General features: G+C 44.1%; 1 protein-coding gene across 2 annotated transcripts in view; it reads left to right on the top strand.

Moving 5' to 3' along the window:
• LOC124162187 (brain tumor protein) overlaps window positions 1-14745 on the top strand; it is a 176395-nt gene that overhangs the window by 102894 nt on the left and 58756 nt on the right. The window contains exon 1 of one of the 2 annotated variants that reach the window (XM_046538620.1): window positions 11753-12221. The exons of the other annotated variant lie outside the window; for it this stretch is intronic. The gene's annotated coding sequence lies outside the window, so the exon portion shown is untranslated. Of the gene's footprint in view, window positions 1-11752; window positions 12222-14745 lie in introns of those variants that run through there. 2 annotated transcript variants of the gene reach the window in all.

The following is a 14745-nucleotide window of genomic DNA, read 5'->3' as shown; positions in this document are numbered from 1 at the left end:
AACTAGTCTTATTTGATGGAAGTGTTCGCTTAGCATTGGCAAAAATATCATATGCGTTAACTCGTACGGGTTAATATATCATGTATCTTGCCGGTGGCGGTGGGGTAAAGTCATCGCCTGCCAAACCGTAGGTCATGGGTTCGAATCCCGCCTGGGTAGGTGATCCCTATCCAGGGCATGGATGTTTGTGTTGTACTTTGTTAATATTGGAAACCCTCGTTGTGAAAGACCGCTATGTGCTGTTTACGGGGGATGTGATAAATAAATAAATAAGTAACCGGCCTTAAGAATGTGAACAAGGCATTATTTTTCTTCTAGCGTTAGAGCTCATTGCTTTGGATGCGTGAAACTTGGAAGCCAGTCCACTCCGGGTCGGAGATTCCAGCTTTTCCTTGCGGTGGCTCTCAGCACTCGTTGGTTTTGCTTGCATCCCCGCCGGTGCACCACTCTTGTTATCATACCGTGGCTCTCCCCTTGTGCTCAGCAAAGGAAAAGGGTTCTCCCGGCTGCGTGGGCGAGGCGCACACAATTGTAGCGCAGCATCCCTTCCCCTACCTCGCCGACTTCCCCCTCCGGTTGCACCGGCGCACAGTCCTCTCCCGCCGCGACCCTTCTCTACCGAATCCATCTCTCTCGAGCTGTTTGCTGTTGTCCCGTTCCCACGTCCTCACCAGTGCGTACGAACGCAATCAATCGGCATGCATTATCACGACTTGATGGAGCTACAAGCCGGGATGTCGGGAATCTTGGCGGACATGGAATAAACTTGTCGATTATCTCATTCCTCGTCTCTTCTGTCAGAATTGACTGTATGTGATTCCAAGAGCAACTTGACTATGTATTTAGCTGCAATAATTTGATGTTTGACGTGGGGTTAGATGGGACTTTCTAGTCCCACTCTCGCCCGAGAAAGACGTTTTATTATTATTCCTCTCCAGAGTTTACTTCCCCTGTAGTTTTCGCTATTTTGAAAACGTTTTGTTTAATAAATTACTCAAATGCAGTTGTGTAACACATTCATTCTTTGTTTAGATAATTATATTTGGTCTCTTATTTTCTTGACATAGTTCCTTGATTAGCCGATATTATGGTGAGCAGCATGGTAGTCTGCTACTTACGCTCGTAGTCATAATCGTATATTTTCGCTATAATTGCCTGAGTAGAGTGAAATTTTAAATGTAATGCTGGTCTGAGCGTTTATCTTGATGATCATATGCTAATTATATGAACAACACAAGTGTTTTGTGAAATAAAGCCGAGTTCGCGCCGCTTGTTGCACACTCCTATTCGTCTTTTGGATACGTTTTTTTGGGTAAAATGTATATTTCTGGATGTAAGTGTAGGGAACAACCGCAATGCGTATTGTAATAAATAATCAGGCACCTTACTAGCCCTACCGAAGTGCCTAGGTCAATATAATCTTGGTTGAAACGTTGCTGCTTATGAATTGGTGTTCGAATCTTAAAGGTTTTGAGGGAAGAGGGAAGTGCTTTCTCTTCGAGTGATATATTTTTACTGTTCATCTTGCAGTGTTGAAGTCTAGAGAGGATAGTGCTGATCCCCTTCCCCTTGCGCGATTGTGGGGTTTTGCTTAGTTATAATTGAGTGGCGAAATAGAGAAAAATTGATATTTTTATGAATCATTTTAAGTAACGTAATTTTTTGCCATTTATTTTATATAATTTATGTAAATGATGTATTTATTTTTAATATTGTCGACTAGCCTCCTTTGGAGTGCACTGATCCTGTTAGGAGAGCTCTATCCGACCATTTTATCGATATATCCCCCGCCCCAAATAGTTATGTCGCCTTACCACTAGAAACGGATATTGTTTTGTGAATGTTGCTGATAAGAGCCAAATTGGGTTATCAGTGAATGCATTTCGGCTGTAAACTCCAAAATTTTGGCTTAGCCGGTATCGCGGCTAAATCAAATATGTTTTCATGGCGAACCTCATCATAGGTTCATAAATTTACACCCGCGCGCGTAACTGCATACTAAGTCACTCGTTTCATGCAGTGGTTTTGGTATTATCGTGGTCGTTCGGCGATTTGCGCACACCTACATAAAACTATGTTCGATTCGTCGTCGGTGTGTGAACGGGCCAGCAGCTCTGTGCCGCAGCCGAAGGATCCCAGGACTCGCCCTCCGCTATCCTTGTTGGGGTCCCCTCTTCCACTTTCAATACCCACTCCCCCCTTTAACCTCTTCCTCGAAGCACCCCATCCCCCTGTCCTTTTTACGGCCGTTCCCCCCTCCACAGAACACACTTCCAAGATGGATGGATGCATCGGAAGAGGGACGCGAGCTGAGCTTCGGGGTGGCTGCCGCGTTAGGGTATGGTTCGGTCCCTGGGAAGGTTTTGTGCCCTCGTTGGTTTCGGCGCATGAAAGGCCCCAGGGTTTGGGGCTGGATGGTCGGGTGTGGTGTGGGTGCGGCCATGGTTCTTTCCCTCCGCTCCCTCCCCCTTCAAATAAGTTCCCGGTTCCCTCTTGGGGGGTTGTGCCGGCTTTGGCGTCTGGGGTATTTTTCCCCTCCGAACCCTACACCACCACCATCCCTAGCCTTCCCCTCTTTTTTCCCTCCTGTCCCGAAAGAGGGTTTTTGGAATGGCAGTGGGGTTTTCTTCCGAGTCTCCCACCCTTCCCTCCTCCCACACCCCCTAAGATCTTGGCCTACCCCAACGCCGACCATGGAAGACTAGACTTAGGTTCGGGGGAATATATTTTGAGATTCTGTGAGCACCGAAGGCTTGTTTGTGTGCCTTACACTATGCCAATTATGCATAGGTCAAAGGGTGGAAGGGAGGCTCAGTAAGCGACTCCTATACAGGACATAACGACTCCTATATCGACACAACGAGCTAACTTTTTCGATGAAAAATATTTGTCTGTACAGCTACATTGAATTTGAGTTTCAGATTTAATGGGAGAAATCATGAAAGATAACAAGAGTAATCTTAACTTAAAATAGAAAATATGTTCTGCACCAGAAGTCATCGTTGATAGATAATCATGTTTTGCTGAGGTTGATTAGAAACGTGGTTGGCGCTGACTGGCGGTTCTACTTAAAAGGTGTAACCGTGACCAGGCGGCGAGCGTGTAAGAAAATAAGGCATTTGGCTCATGGAATACTTTAAGGCAGTATGTGAAGGCATGTTCTTGCCTCTGTAGGCCTCATGGTATGTTGCACCCGATGAAAGTGGCTTGGGTTTTCGGTGAGTTCGGCGTAGATCATGGTTCGTCGCTAGGTCATTTTTAAAAGGCCCTGTTTTGAAGACCGTGCGGGCAGGCTTTTACCCCCTGGGACTAACAGTACATTCTGCGCCTGGCGGATGTGAAGGTGACACTTTTTTGTCGCTAATGATTTTAGGGTCGGGAGTTGTCGTCTTGAGTTGTTATTCTCGTCAGTACCAAGGGATTCTCTGCCTCGGTATGTAAGTGGCTTCTCGTGGCTTTATGTTGGAGTCCTATATTAGTTAAGATTTTCCCTTAAGGGTTTTTCCTTTGCTTCTTGAGTTAAGTCTATCTCAATGACTCCCATTTTCCTTTCGTATCCGGTTTTTGCTTATTATTTTAATGCTAGTGTTTTATTGATACTGATTAATAGTACTCCCGTAAAATATTGAGAAACATTTTGTATTCGTATTTTAAATTGTAACAGCAATTTGAATGATGGTTTAACATTTCCTCTTTATGAGTGAGATATGATGAGAGTGGTGCATGCGATCAAGTCTACTAGAAATACAGTCGCTCTACAAAATCAAGACCAAACTTTCTTCATTCCAAAAGGCAAAGTTTGAGAGAGTAATTGTAGTATAGGAAAGATACGGAAACGAGTCAGCTGAGTTGCAAGTTCGTTTATTTTTTCCCATGCAAACTGGTATGCAAAAATGATGACATTGTAGCATTTTTATAGTTATTGACTACTTTGAGTTGAGTGAGACTAAAGGAATATGCTTCGCAAGATAGTCGCGAAAATAGATCGTTTATTACACCATTCGTTTTTAAGTAAGTAGGTGATTTTTTCTGTGGTTATGTATATCATAGAATTTAGGTGCACTTGATATCTCTTTGTGCATTTTCCGTCTTAACTTCCGTGATTCTTGATGATTGTTATTGTTTTGTAGTGGATTTCCTTGCATTTTTCTGTTTTAGTGGTTGTTTATTATTTGTAAGGAATCATGTGTTCGAGACGAATCAGGATAAAAGGAAGTCAGTGCTTGTATGTTTTACGGGATGAACTCCCGTTGTAATACATTAGAAATTGTCTCGTGGCGTTTAATATATCCAACTTTATTATTTTTCACCACAGTGGTGACTAAATACCTTCACAGATCTTATTAAAGGCGCTTACCGCACTTTTTCATCATTCTATTACACCTTGGAATTCTTAGTTATGCATTGATTATTCGAGATGAAAATGTGCAGATAACATAACATACCTTTTGCCTTTCGATCCAATCGTCATGGCTATAGTTTTTGTGACCTTTATCGTTTGTGAAAGTTTTGAAACGAGTTTTTTTTCCCTGCTGACAATATTGTGAGGAGAAAGTCATCCTATAGCGATTACATCAACACCCGTCAACCATTTTCGGAAACCTTACATCTTTACTTTCCAAATACTTTTCTGACCATGGCTTATATCAGGATGTCCTCTTAATTTTTTTCATGTTGCGGAATTAATGGTAGCGGAAGTGTTGGCGTTTTTATTCTCCATTACCAAAGATTTGATCCCATAATAACTTCCTTGTAAACCCAAATTAACCAACCACGTATCGATAATTATGTAGTACGGGTGAATTAATTTTAACTAGCATAAATTGCCCGATGCATGCTTTTAATTCGGTGAAGGGGCAGTGACTTTTAAGGAGATGATCCTTTATTTAATTTTTATTAAGCTGTTAGGTAGGAATTAAAGGTAGTCACGCTGTAGTTAGCTTGAGCTGATGCAATGCAAAAATTGCTTCGAATATTTCCAGTGTGTGACAGTATAGGTATACGGGCGACATGGAATTTATGAGATAGATAGTAGAGTGATAGCCTGCTGCCATCTTAACATGGGAATATATGGCTTAATCCTAATTTAGTCGACTTGAAAGAATTCCTTTTGTCAAAGCTATCTCGTACACGTGTAACGTGAATTCCCCCCGAGTAAATACACAGGTTGGTGGGTTACGATTGTGTAAACTGTGCTTTTAAAACGGTCGGCCACATCAAGGCGTCTCTCTCTCGGAATCTTATGCTCTGGTAAGCCCTGGCTTGCTCTATCACTCAGTGGGTTATCTTTCTTTAAGCACCCCCTCCTGGCTCAACTGTGTACTATTTTGGGTAGGAGTTGTCTGAAGGCGAACAACTGCCGGCCCGAGTCTGGTTCGGGGCTGCTGCTATCCCCTCACGAAGTGGATACACCTCCCACTCTCCTCATGTTCTTTTCCAGGCCCCTTCGTCTCCTCTACTCCGCCTTTTCCTCTTAGGCAAACACAATGGAGTGGTGGAATCGGTGTCCTCTCGGCTGAAGGTCACGTGCCAACCTCTCAGAGGTCGATAAGGCTAGTCAATTTGGGACAGACCACCAGGGTAGTGGTCTAGCTGGCGGGAAGGTTCAAAAACTCGTGTTTACCCCCTGTACGCTGTTTACGAAATGATAACATTTGTGATAATAGATGCACGAAGCGCCCTCGGGTCACGGTATCCGAAAGACTGGGAAATCGTGGAGCGAAGCTGTGCGGGGAAGGGCTAGGCTAATGATCCTCTATCCCATTCTGAACGCATTGCTATCGGATATAGGCGGTGGATACAGACAACACCCCAGCGGAAGGTACCACCTTGATGTCGAAATTTATGAAAAAATAGGACATGGTAAGCAGTCCATGAATTGAAGTGGGTTTATCATCGGTAAACTTGCAAATGGTGAACACCGAGTGTTACCCTCTGGAATTCAAAGTTATGCATTGATTGTTCTCGATGAAAATGTATAGATAACATACCTTTTCCCATTGGATTGAGTCGCCTAGATGGTTAATTAGCGATGCGCCTCAATTATATGGAAAAATGAATACGTATTCATTTTTTCTTTGTTTCATGAAGATTCCATTGGATGTGCAAAATTAATGTCGGTTTTTATCAAAACTTTCAGTTTTCACTGCTCTCTGAATATCACACTCGTTATGGAAAATGTGAGAGAAATAGAAAATTTTTGTTATAGTAATAATAGGGATTGTCCTTTTCAGTCTTGTATAAACAATTCACCAAAACACATTAATCATAGGGCGCGAAGCTAGGTGATGGTGACCGCCTCGTCAATAATCTGATGTGATAACTTCCCCATATTTTCACTGAGGAATTCTTCACATATTAGCTCGTAATTTATTGTAGTGTCACCCCGTAGATAAAACGCTAATTGCGAATATTTGATATATTCCATGTCCAGCCAAAAACACTTTTCATCATACTTATCGGGTGTTAGTACATGAAATACATTCGTGAGGAATTTTAATAGTTCTAAGTCTGATGCTTGCTTTTACTGTCTTAATTGTGCATTATTTTTTCGAATATTATTGTCTTCGAGATCAGTATCCGATTTTGATAATAATTATTGCTCTGAATTCTGAGCCTCTTCAATTTAATTCGCATGCTGCGCGGAAAATAAGATCCTCATTCACTTTAAAACCATTGCCTTATCGTGCTTTCTGTACGGAGGCCTGTGGTTGTGGCATTCAAGGCCTGACGGCTAAGTGCATTGTTTATTTCTAGACCATCGCTGAGTCCTTGGGATGATATCACTTCTTTTTCTGTGGGTCGCCCTCTTTACTCAGACGTCCCTCGGCTGTCGAATTCCTTTTTCAAAGCATGGAAGTGGAATGCTTGCCGTCTCCGCATCGCTGGTGGAATGAAAATAACAGATCGTCTTGGTTGAATTATTTCGGTGGCGAAACAGGAAATACATTGAGAAAGTCTGAGGTGGTCGGAGGAGAGGAATTTTTTAGTTCTTGAGTCCGCGTTACGAAGTGTAAGTACCCGCGCTTGTTACATATTTCTCGGTCGTTGTATTTTCGTAGAGGAAGCATTCGTAGTGAGGTGATTTGGGATCGTATCTGTTGGGTGGAGGTATTTTTAGTGCGTATTTATCGATGACCTGGGTAAGCTCAGGCTAATGGATGTATTTAGAGTAACATGAAGTCTAGATAAAATCGATATTGACGTTAAGGCTTAGGCAATTCAATGGAGAGGATAATATATTCTTATATATGTTAAAAAGAATTTCCTGGCGATATTATGAAATAAATAATGCAATTCATGAATGTTAGCCCCTTGGAATAGTCCTTATTTTTGCTTAATGTTTCACCCACCACTGCTACATGCAAGAGTTTGTCAATTACGAGCTGTGGTTATCGTGTAAGTCACAAGTAACAATATTTTTGATTTATTGGAATTTTACGGTGCACATACCCAAGGTATTGACTACCGGGTATTATACGATTCTAGACATTCCCCATTCTGAAGTGGGTTCTCAGGGTAGAATTTAGTGGAAAGGCGTGTTCCTCCACTTCTATTCGCGTTCGAATGATGATTATATGATCAACAGAAGTCGATTTGAAGGAATACGATTTGCAGTCACGCAATAAGTTTCGCCATTGGTAATGAAATATGCTCCGCGCCTGACGCCGCTCTCATGTTTATTATTTCTTCTACCTTAGGCTCCTGACGGCCCATTTTTCTACCTAGGTCTAATCGAAGACGATCTGTTCGTGATAGGTAGCGATAAGGAGGGATTCGCGCTGTAAGCTACCCCTTACTCGCCTCTTCAAATACCTTCCCAGCCAACTTTTTGTTTGTGTTGGGCTGAATTAGCGCATTGGATTAGCACTGATTTGCATATGGATTCCAGGTTCGAATTCCGTCGTTGGAAGGAAAGTTTCTGGCTGCTCTGTGCTAACATTCTCACATTGTTGTGCATTAAAAAATAGCTATGAAGGAAAATATTACAAAATACTCGGCCAGTTAGGATATTTTCTCTTAAAAAGCCTCTAGTCCTGTTGAAATCGAACTTGTCTTTCGGTAAGAATCAATAAGTTTGTTATTGAGAGGAGTCTGTCTTCCCTTTGATTTCAATGCCGGAAACTTGGTATGAAACACGCTGTTGAGGCAGTTTAGAGTAATATATTTCAACCTCTTCGCGTACACATAGATATTTACATATGATTCAGATTCTAGGTTACTCCAGCCTTTTCGTTATTTTAAGCCACCCTTTTGGCTAAATTTATGGCCCAAGTGGTCCGTTATAGTAATAAAAAGTTATATAATAAAAAGATATAACTTATATTTTATTATATACATAAATATATATATAATAAATAATATAATAAAAAGTATAAAGCAAACGTTTGTCCTATGGTCTAAGATTAACATTAAAAGCGTAGTGTAGGGAATTGTTCTTTTTTTAATATAGAGAAAATGATATTGATGTATGTGACTTCGGGGGTCCTACGATGTAATGTGATTTTTTTTCTGAAAGGGCGAATATGGTGAAACTTTGGCGCAGCCAATGTGTTCATGGCATTCATCATAACGTGTTGTGGCGCCCTAACTCTAACTTTACCGAGAATTAGGGCGTAATAATAAAATTGCTTTTTGTTTGGGTTCTGTGGTTGCTTTGGTTCATCAGGCCTAAGGTCAATGGTCGTTCTGGCCAGTCACCCATGTCTCTAATTTCCCTAAGAAGAATTGTTTGTGGATCGGGTTGGTGTGGTGGCCACAGTATTGGCTTCCCAACCCGTGGGCTCGGGTTCAAATCCCGGCGGTTGCAGATATTTTTCGGAGACTGCCCAATCCCTGGAATGTTGTGTGAAGGACATTTCAAGCTCAACACTCCGTCCGTCGGATGGGAGGTTAAGCCATGGCGCCATTCGTCAAGAGCATTCTAATCCCGACGCCGGGTTTCTCTCCACCCTTCTCTCCATCCCCATCCCTCGTGGCGCAAATGACCTCAGCTGCCGGCCGCCTCCTACTGATACTATACCAAGGATTGTTTGTTTTCTTTGGACCGTTTTTAAGGCCGAAGGTATTGAATCAAGTCATCCAACTCTTTTGTTCAATTGAATTCTTTCTCTTGCTGTATTTTTCATTGTGGATGTCCTATCTCATTTATATCTCACTCGTCGCTCATATTGGATTCTCTTACATCCTGGAACGTCTTCTTCCATCTCATATCCTTCTCTCTCTTTGCCTCTTAAATTTTCCTTTCACACCCTTCATAACCTTGACCCACCCACTTAGCTCCCCAACCCACTTCCTTCCTCTCCTCTCTTGGTCCCCCCTCCCCTCTTCTCTCTCTCCATGAGAACACCCTTTTCATGCACAGCCTCTAAACCCGCCCTCCCCTCCTTTCCTCAAACTTACCCCATCCCCTTCTAACCGTCCCCTCCGCCAGCGTATATCTCTCACCCCCTCCCTTCTCTCTCGCTCGCCGCCTGTTTTTCGGCAGGACGATTTTCCCGAGCGGCTGCCATTGTCGGGGTTATGAATTCATGTTCGTGGGGTGATCGCTTCTCTCCCTGGCTGTATTAGGGTCTAGTCTTTCGCCGAAATCCACGTCTTATCTACTGCCGGGGGTGAAAAATACCCGAATGTTTATATATCAATGCTAGAAACTCTCAAATACCAGCGTTTTATGATTTCGAGGTGTGTACTTAGTATTATTGAAAGAAATACTTGCAAGTTTTCACGATTGTTAAATTTATTACGACCTAGGTTTCAATGTTTCCACATCATCTTCAAGTTCATGTAGTAAATTTGTATCCTAGGTCGTAATAAATTTTAAAAGCGCGGAAAATTGGTGGTATTTATTTTGACACGGAAACATTCCATCACGCTTGAATCTCCGGTTTTTATTCGTAATTATTAAAATTATTCAGAGGGTAGAGCATTTTGAAACAGCTGTGTGTGTTTCGAACGTTTTTTTTCTGATAAAAGAATGAAATATGTTTCAAGACCTTCTCCCGTCTATTTGTATCCAATGTGAACCAAATAGCTAATTGTTTTGAAAATATACCACCTGTCAATTGCACCATTCGAATCGAAATATGCAACGTGGGGTACTCAAGCATGAGTAGGCTGGATTCCACCTATGCCTTTGCGTTCAGTGGTACACATTCTTGGAGAGAGTGTTAGGTGTATTATCGGACAGCGTAAGTACATTCTTATAAATTTCTCTGTATTCACCAAAAAATAGCCTTGTCCAAGTGCTGCGATAACTCTCTCCTGCGATACCTCGAAGCTTTGCTGGTTTGGAGTCTGGTCCCCCTCCTCTTTAAGGGATTACAGGCATGTTCCCGTGTTTACGCTCCTAATTTTTACGTATTTCTTCGGGAAATATACGGCGTTTCCTTTAAAAATTGCGCCATTTTTGAGATTGAATTAAAAGTGAATGTTTTTAATAGTATATTTAATCGCTTTCGATGCAGTTTTTAATCACTTGCTGAATGGAAATGCAGTAAATCATAATGTTCAGTGCATACACCTCTTGGGAAAGTCAAGCACCCACAGCCTCGGGCATCTGAATGTTGATGGTATTTTCAGTGTGTTCCTGAAGAATATGCTGTATTTTTGTGAGTATTTGAAAGACATTACATGTATTATTGGCCCAAAACCTTCCTGAATCCTGTGATGTTTATAATAGGCCAGCACGAAAGGGACGTTTTCAATCCTCGGCATTATTTTTGCATCGAAAATATTTTGTATCAATTGTCTGTATGTAGCAAATAATTGTTTTGGTTATCAGTCCCCACTCCACTATCTAGACCAATTCTCTGGCGAGATTTCATAATTTTATCCATTTTTCATTGTTGAATGACGAATCATTATGCTCAGAATTAAATAAAGACTTTTTTAGCGGAGGCTTGTGGAGCAAATTTTGTGCCTATGTTTACTTTGACAGTCTCCCTTTACAGATATAGTAAGGATTTCCTCGGCGCGGTAATTATTGGGGAAATACCACAAGGAAATTTTTGAGGCAATAATTGCCTAATGGGACGGTTCCGCCGTTCCGAGAATGCACTCGTAAATATTCCCCCCCCCCCACCCTTTGCTATCGAGTCGCGCGAGCATGTGCCGGTCTCGCTCCCACACAATACTCAGCAACTCAGCTCAGCGGTGTAACAGCCATGGTCGAATCATCTCGGCCCTCGATTACCGCGGAATCATGAGTCGGCGCCGCGTAATTCAGCGTCTCATTATTGGGCCGCGCCTGCAAGGTTATCATACGGGGAGAGCGGGGGCCCTTGCTTCCTCTCTCGAGTCGTAGGGGACGGAGTGAAAAGAGTAGGGACTCTTATGTGTGCAGCCGCAGCAGCTGTGGAACATTCGACGTTGAGGGGGCCAGGGGGAAGGGTAGGTGGGAGAGCGAGAGGGGGGGGAGATTATGGGGGTTGGGTTCGTTGGAAAGAGGGGAGGGAAGGCCCGAAACCCCTACGACGCCTTTTCCCCCTCCATCCGTCCTTTTTTTCTTCTCCCTCCCCTCCGTCCCCCACCCCACCGCCGCCTTACATTCCCCCTCCCATCCTGAGTCTCATTCCCCCTACCCCTCTCTCGCTGACTCCGCCCCCCGGCACGTGGTCCCCCTGCTTCGGACTCAGTCATTCGATTGGCGTCGCTCACATCTTCCCCTCTCTCACCCATCCCCCCTCGATTTTCTTCCCTCTCCACCCCGCTCTCCCCTTCCTCCTGGTTTGGTGTTCCCTCTCTGCCGCGTCGAGTCTCCTCAGTTCGCATCTGTATGTCGGCGTAGGCGGTTCGAAATTTTCTCATGATCTCGTATTCATCCCCCCCAGGCAGGGTCCCCGTGTCGTACACAACTTGCGCGTATAAACCCATTTTATGTATGAGTGTGTCCTCCGACTAGTCTTCGTGTTCAGTACCCCCGAGCCTCACTGCCCGCGTTCGACTCGTCGTCTCCCGATTGGCCCAGTACGATCCTCCTCTCTTCCCGTGGTGTTCCGGACGCTTCTTGGCGGGTACTCTCACTGGGCGACCCGGCGTGTTTTGTTGTGAATGTGCGGAGTTCCCGAGGGGCAGTTGGTGGTCGTCCCGTCCGACGTTGGTGGTGCCTGCCGTGGGGTCTCTTGGTGGAAGGACTGGAGGTCAACAGGGAAGGTTATCCTTTGCGAGAAGTGGTGCTCGTCCACAACTTGCTGGCCTGGCCGGATGGCGGCAGCTGTCAGGTAAGGGTCAAGTGTTTTTTGTCGGACGTCTTCGTGGAGTCGCGGGAATCGGAGGGTTTTCTGCTGATAGGACCCCCCTTGCACCGTGGACTTGGCCGTGAAGTCGTGTTTTGGTGTAGGACTTAGTTTTTCGTCTGCCGGCGAATTTCCCAGTGAAGCGCTTGATTCAGCGCGCTCTTGTCGGCTTTTCGGAGCCTACGTGCGGGGTGGCTCATGCTTGTCCTTGCGTGCTGCGGCGCACTTTTTCGAACTTCTTGTCTCAACTCGTCCATCCGTTCCAGTCGTCACTCACAATGAACGCACTTCTGAATTTAGTTTTCCTCAGCAACATATACCTACTCAGTTGGCTCTCTTCGGCGTGTCTGGGAGCAGTTACAAGAAGAAATTTACATAAACATACCGCGATTTTTTGTTCTGCTTAAAATCCTCTCCTGCATGAGGACCGGTGAAATTTGTGATTTTGAATTTTCTGGACTGATAATTTATCTGACATCCACATTGTGTTGAAGCATTTATGTTTATGTCGTATGTCAGCTCCTTCGTACTGTGGTTGGCAATTTTTATACCTTGAATTTTCAAGATCTTTGCTTTTCCATTGCAAGATATTCCATATTCTGTCGATGGGCCTTCTGAAAATTCGTTATCTCTCTCTGCATGGAGAACCAAGTGCTTCATTGCGAGTTCTTTAATCGCAGCGCCGCTCTGTACCCAGTCTTGTTAAGTTTCTGACTTTATATGCTCGTTTGGTTGGTCTTCTTGAAATCTCTTCTTTTAGTGGGCTTAGAATCATTACACTCTTCCTGAAAATTTTGTTAACTAACACAAGCGATGTTTCCAATATCCCCATTGATCGGAATTATACATCCGTCCGTGAATTGCCGGCCATTCTTGCTGATAAACACGTTCTCTCAGGTTCATTGTTGCCTGTCCCATGATTTTTCATATGATGCTTCTAATATCCCATTTTACGGGAACTGAACATCTCTGTGTGAACTACCGGCCATTCCCGCTATCACTGCTATTCTTTGTTTCCTCATGCTGCCTGTCCCATGATACATTTCTCAATTGAGGACGGTGCCGTGGTTCGAGGGGCTTTCTTTGTATCATCATCGGCTCTTTTGTTTTCCACGCTGCGTCGTCCGTATATCGCGAATGTTGTGGTCGCGTGGGTGGTGGTGGGTCCCGGCCGTGGGCGGTCGGTTGCCCCGGCCACTTATCTGGTTGACATCCGCCGCCGGCTGAGGGCGCCTAGCCTTCCTACGGTCACGCAGAACTCTCCCTCCCTCCGAGTCGCAACCACTCTCACTTCTTTGGCCGCCATCCTCCCCTCTTTTCTCTCTGTCTCTCTCCCTGCTCTGCCCCTCTTTCGTCGCCGTCTTCAAGGGTAAACTCGAGAGAAGTCGGTTCTCTCACTTTCCCCGTATCGTCGTTCGTGGAGTTTTTGCGTCTCTCGCGCTCTTCCTTTCCTCGGCTTCTGCTTCGCGCCAGTTTTCTCGCCCAACTGTCGTGTTGCACCCTGTTCGTCGAGATCGGGTCGCATTTCAGTATGTTTTTTACGTTCGCCGGCCAGCGGGTCGGTCTTAGCCGCCGTTTGAGTACGTGAGCGAGCGGTATTCTCTGCGGCTTTATTACTGTTCACCGTAGGTTTGAGGAATGTTATCGTTGGAATCAAATTTTCTTAATTTAAAACAGAACATTTGCTGATGCTTGCTTCTAGTTCCCTCTGTATAAATTTTTATTGTTGTAATTTCGAACATGTCAAAATATTCTTCTTTTATATTTACATTTTATCGTATACATTCTTAGGGTTCCGGTTGCCACTACACTTAGTAGATGATAATAAATTCATCGCAATGGGTTGCGTAACTTCAGTTGAAGTAGTCGTTTTTATAGTTGTTCATGTGTTCGTGAAACATTTAAATTCCTCCTTCATACATTGTTTTTCCGTCAGTAGGCCTTACGTGATTCATCATGAAAGTGGTTGATGCGATGGAAGTCACTGAAATTACACTAACGGCTACAAATTTTCTTCACGATGTCGTGATCAAGTCAACGGGTGATTAAAAACTCGGACTTTGTGGGACCCTCGAGAGATAATGTATGTATTCCAATCGGGGCGATGAAAGGGCTGCTTTGTATTTCTTTCCCCTAGGCGGGACCGTTAGTCCATTTTCCCGCGCTTCGGACGGCGTCACTACGGTGAAACGATGGTTTTCCCAGCTTGTTTTCCAGTTGCACACCCTAGTGTCGTTCTCTTGAATTGAATGTTCTCGGAGTTCCGGGCCCAGGTCTTTTTTATGCCTAGGTGGTTAACACTCTCTGTAGAGAGGCCCGAGTCACGTAGTGGAGGTCTTTCTGGAAAGCGCTTATTTCACTCCGCGTGATGGGGAATCAACAGCTGATCTGGCGTTGGCGTAATCGCGGCCGGTTCGTGTTGTGTTCTCCGGAGCCGACGTGTATTTGCGATGACGCATCGCAAAAATTGCTTTCGTTTTAAGATTCGCGATGATTCACCGTATAAAAT

The sequence above is a fragment of the Ischnura elegans genome, chromosome 7, assembly GCF_921293095.1.
Source record: "Ischnura elegans chromosome 7, ioIscEleg1.1, whole genome shotgun sequence".
Taxonomy (NCBI): Eukaryota; Metazoa; Arthropoda; class Insecta; order Odonata; family Coenagrionidae; genus Ischnura; species Ischnura elegans.
This window is presented reverse-complemented; position numbering and strand designations above follow the sequence as displayed.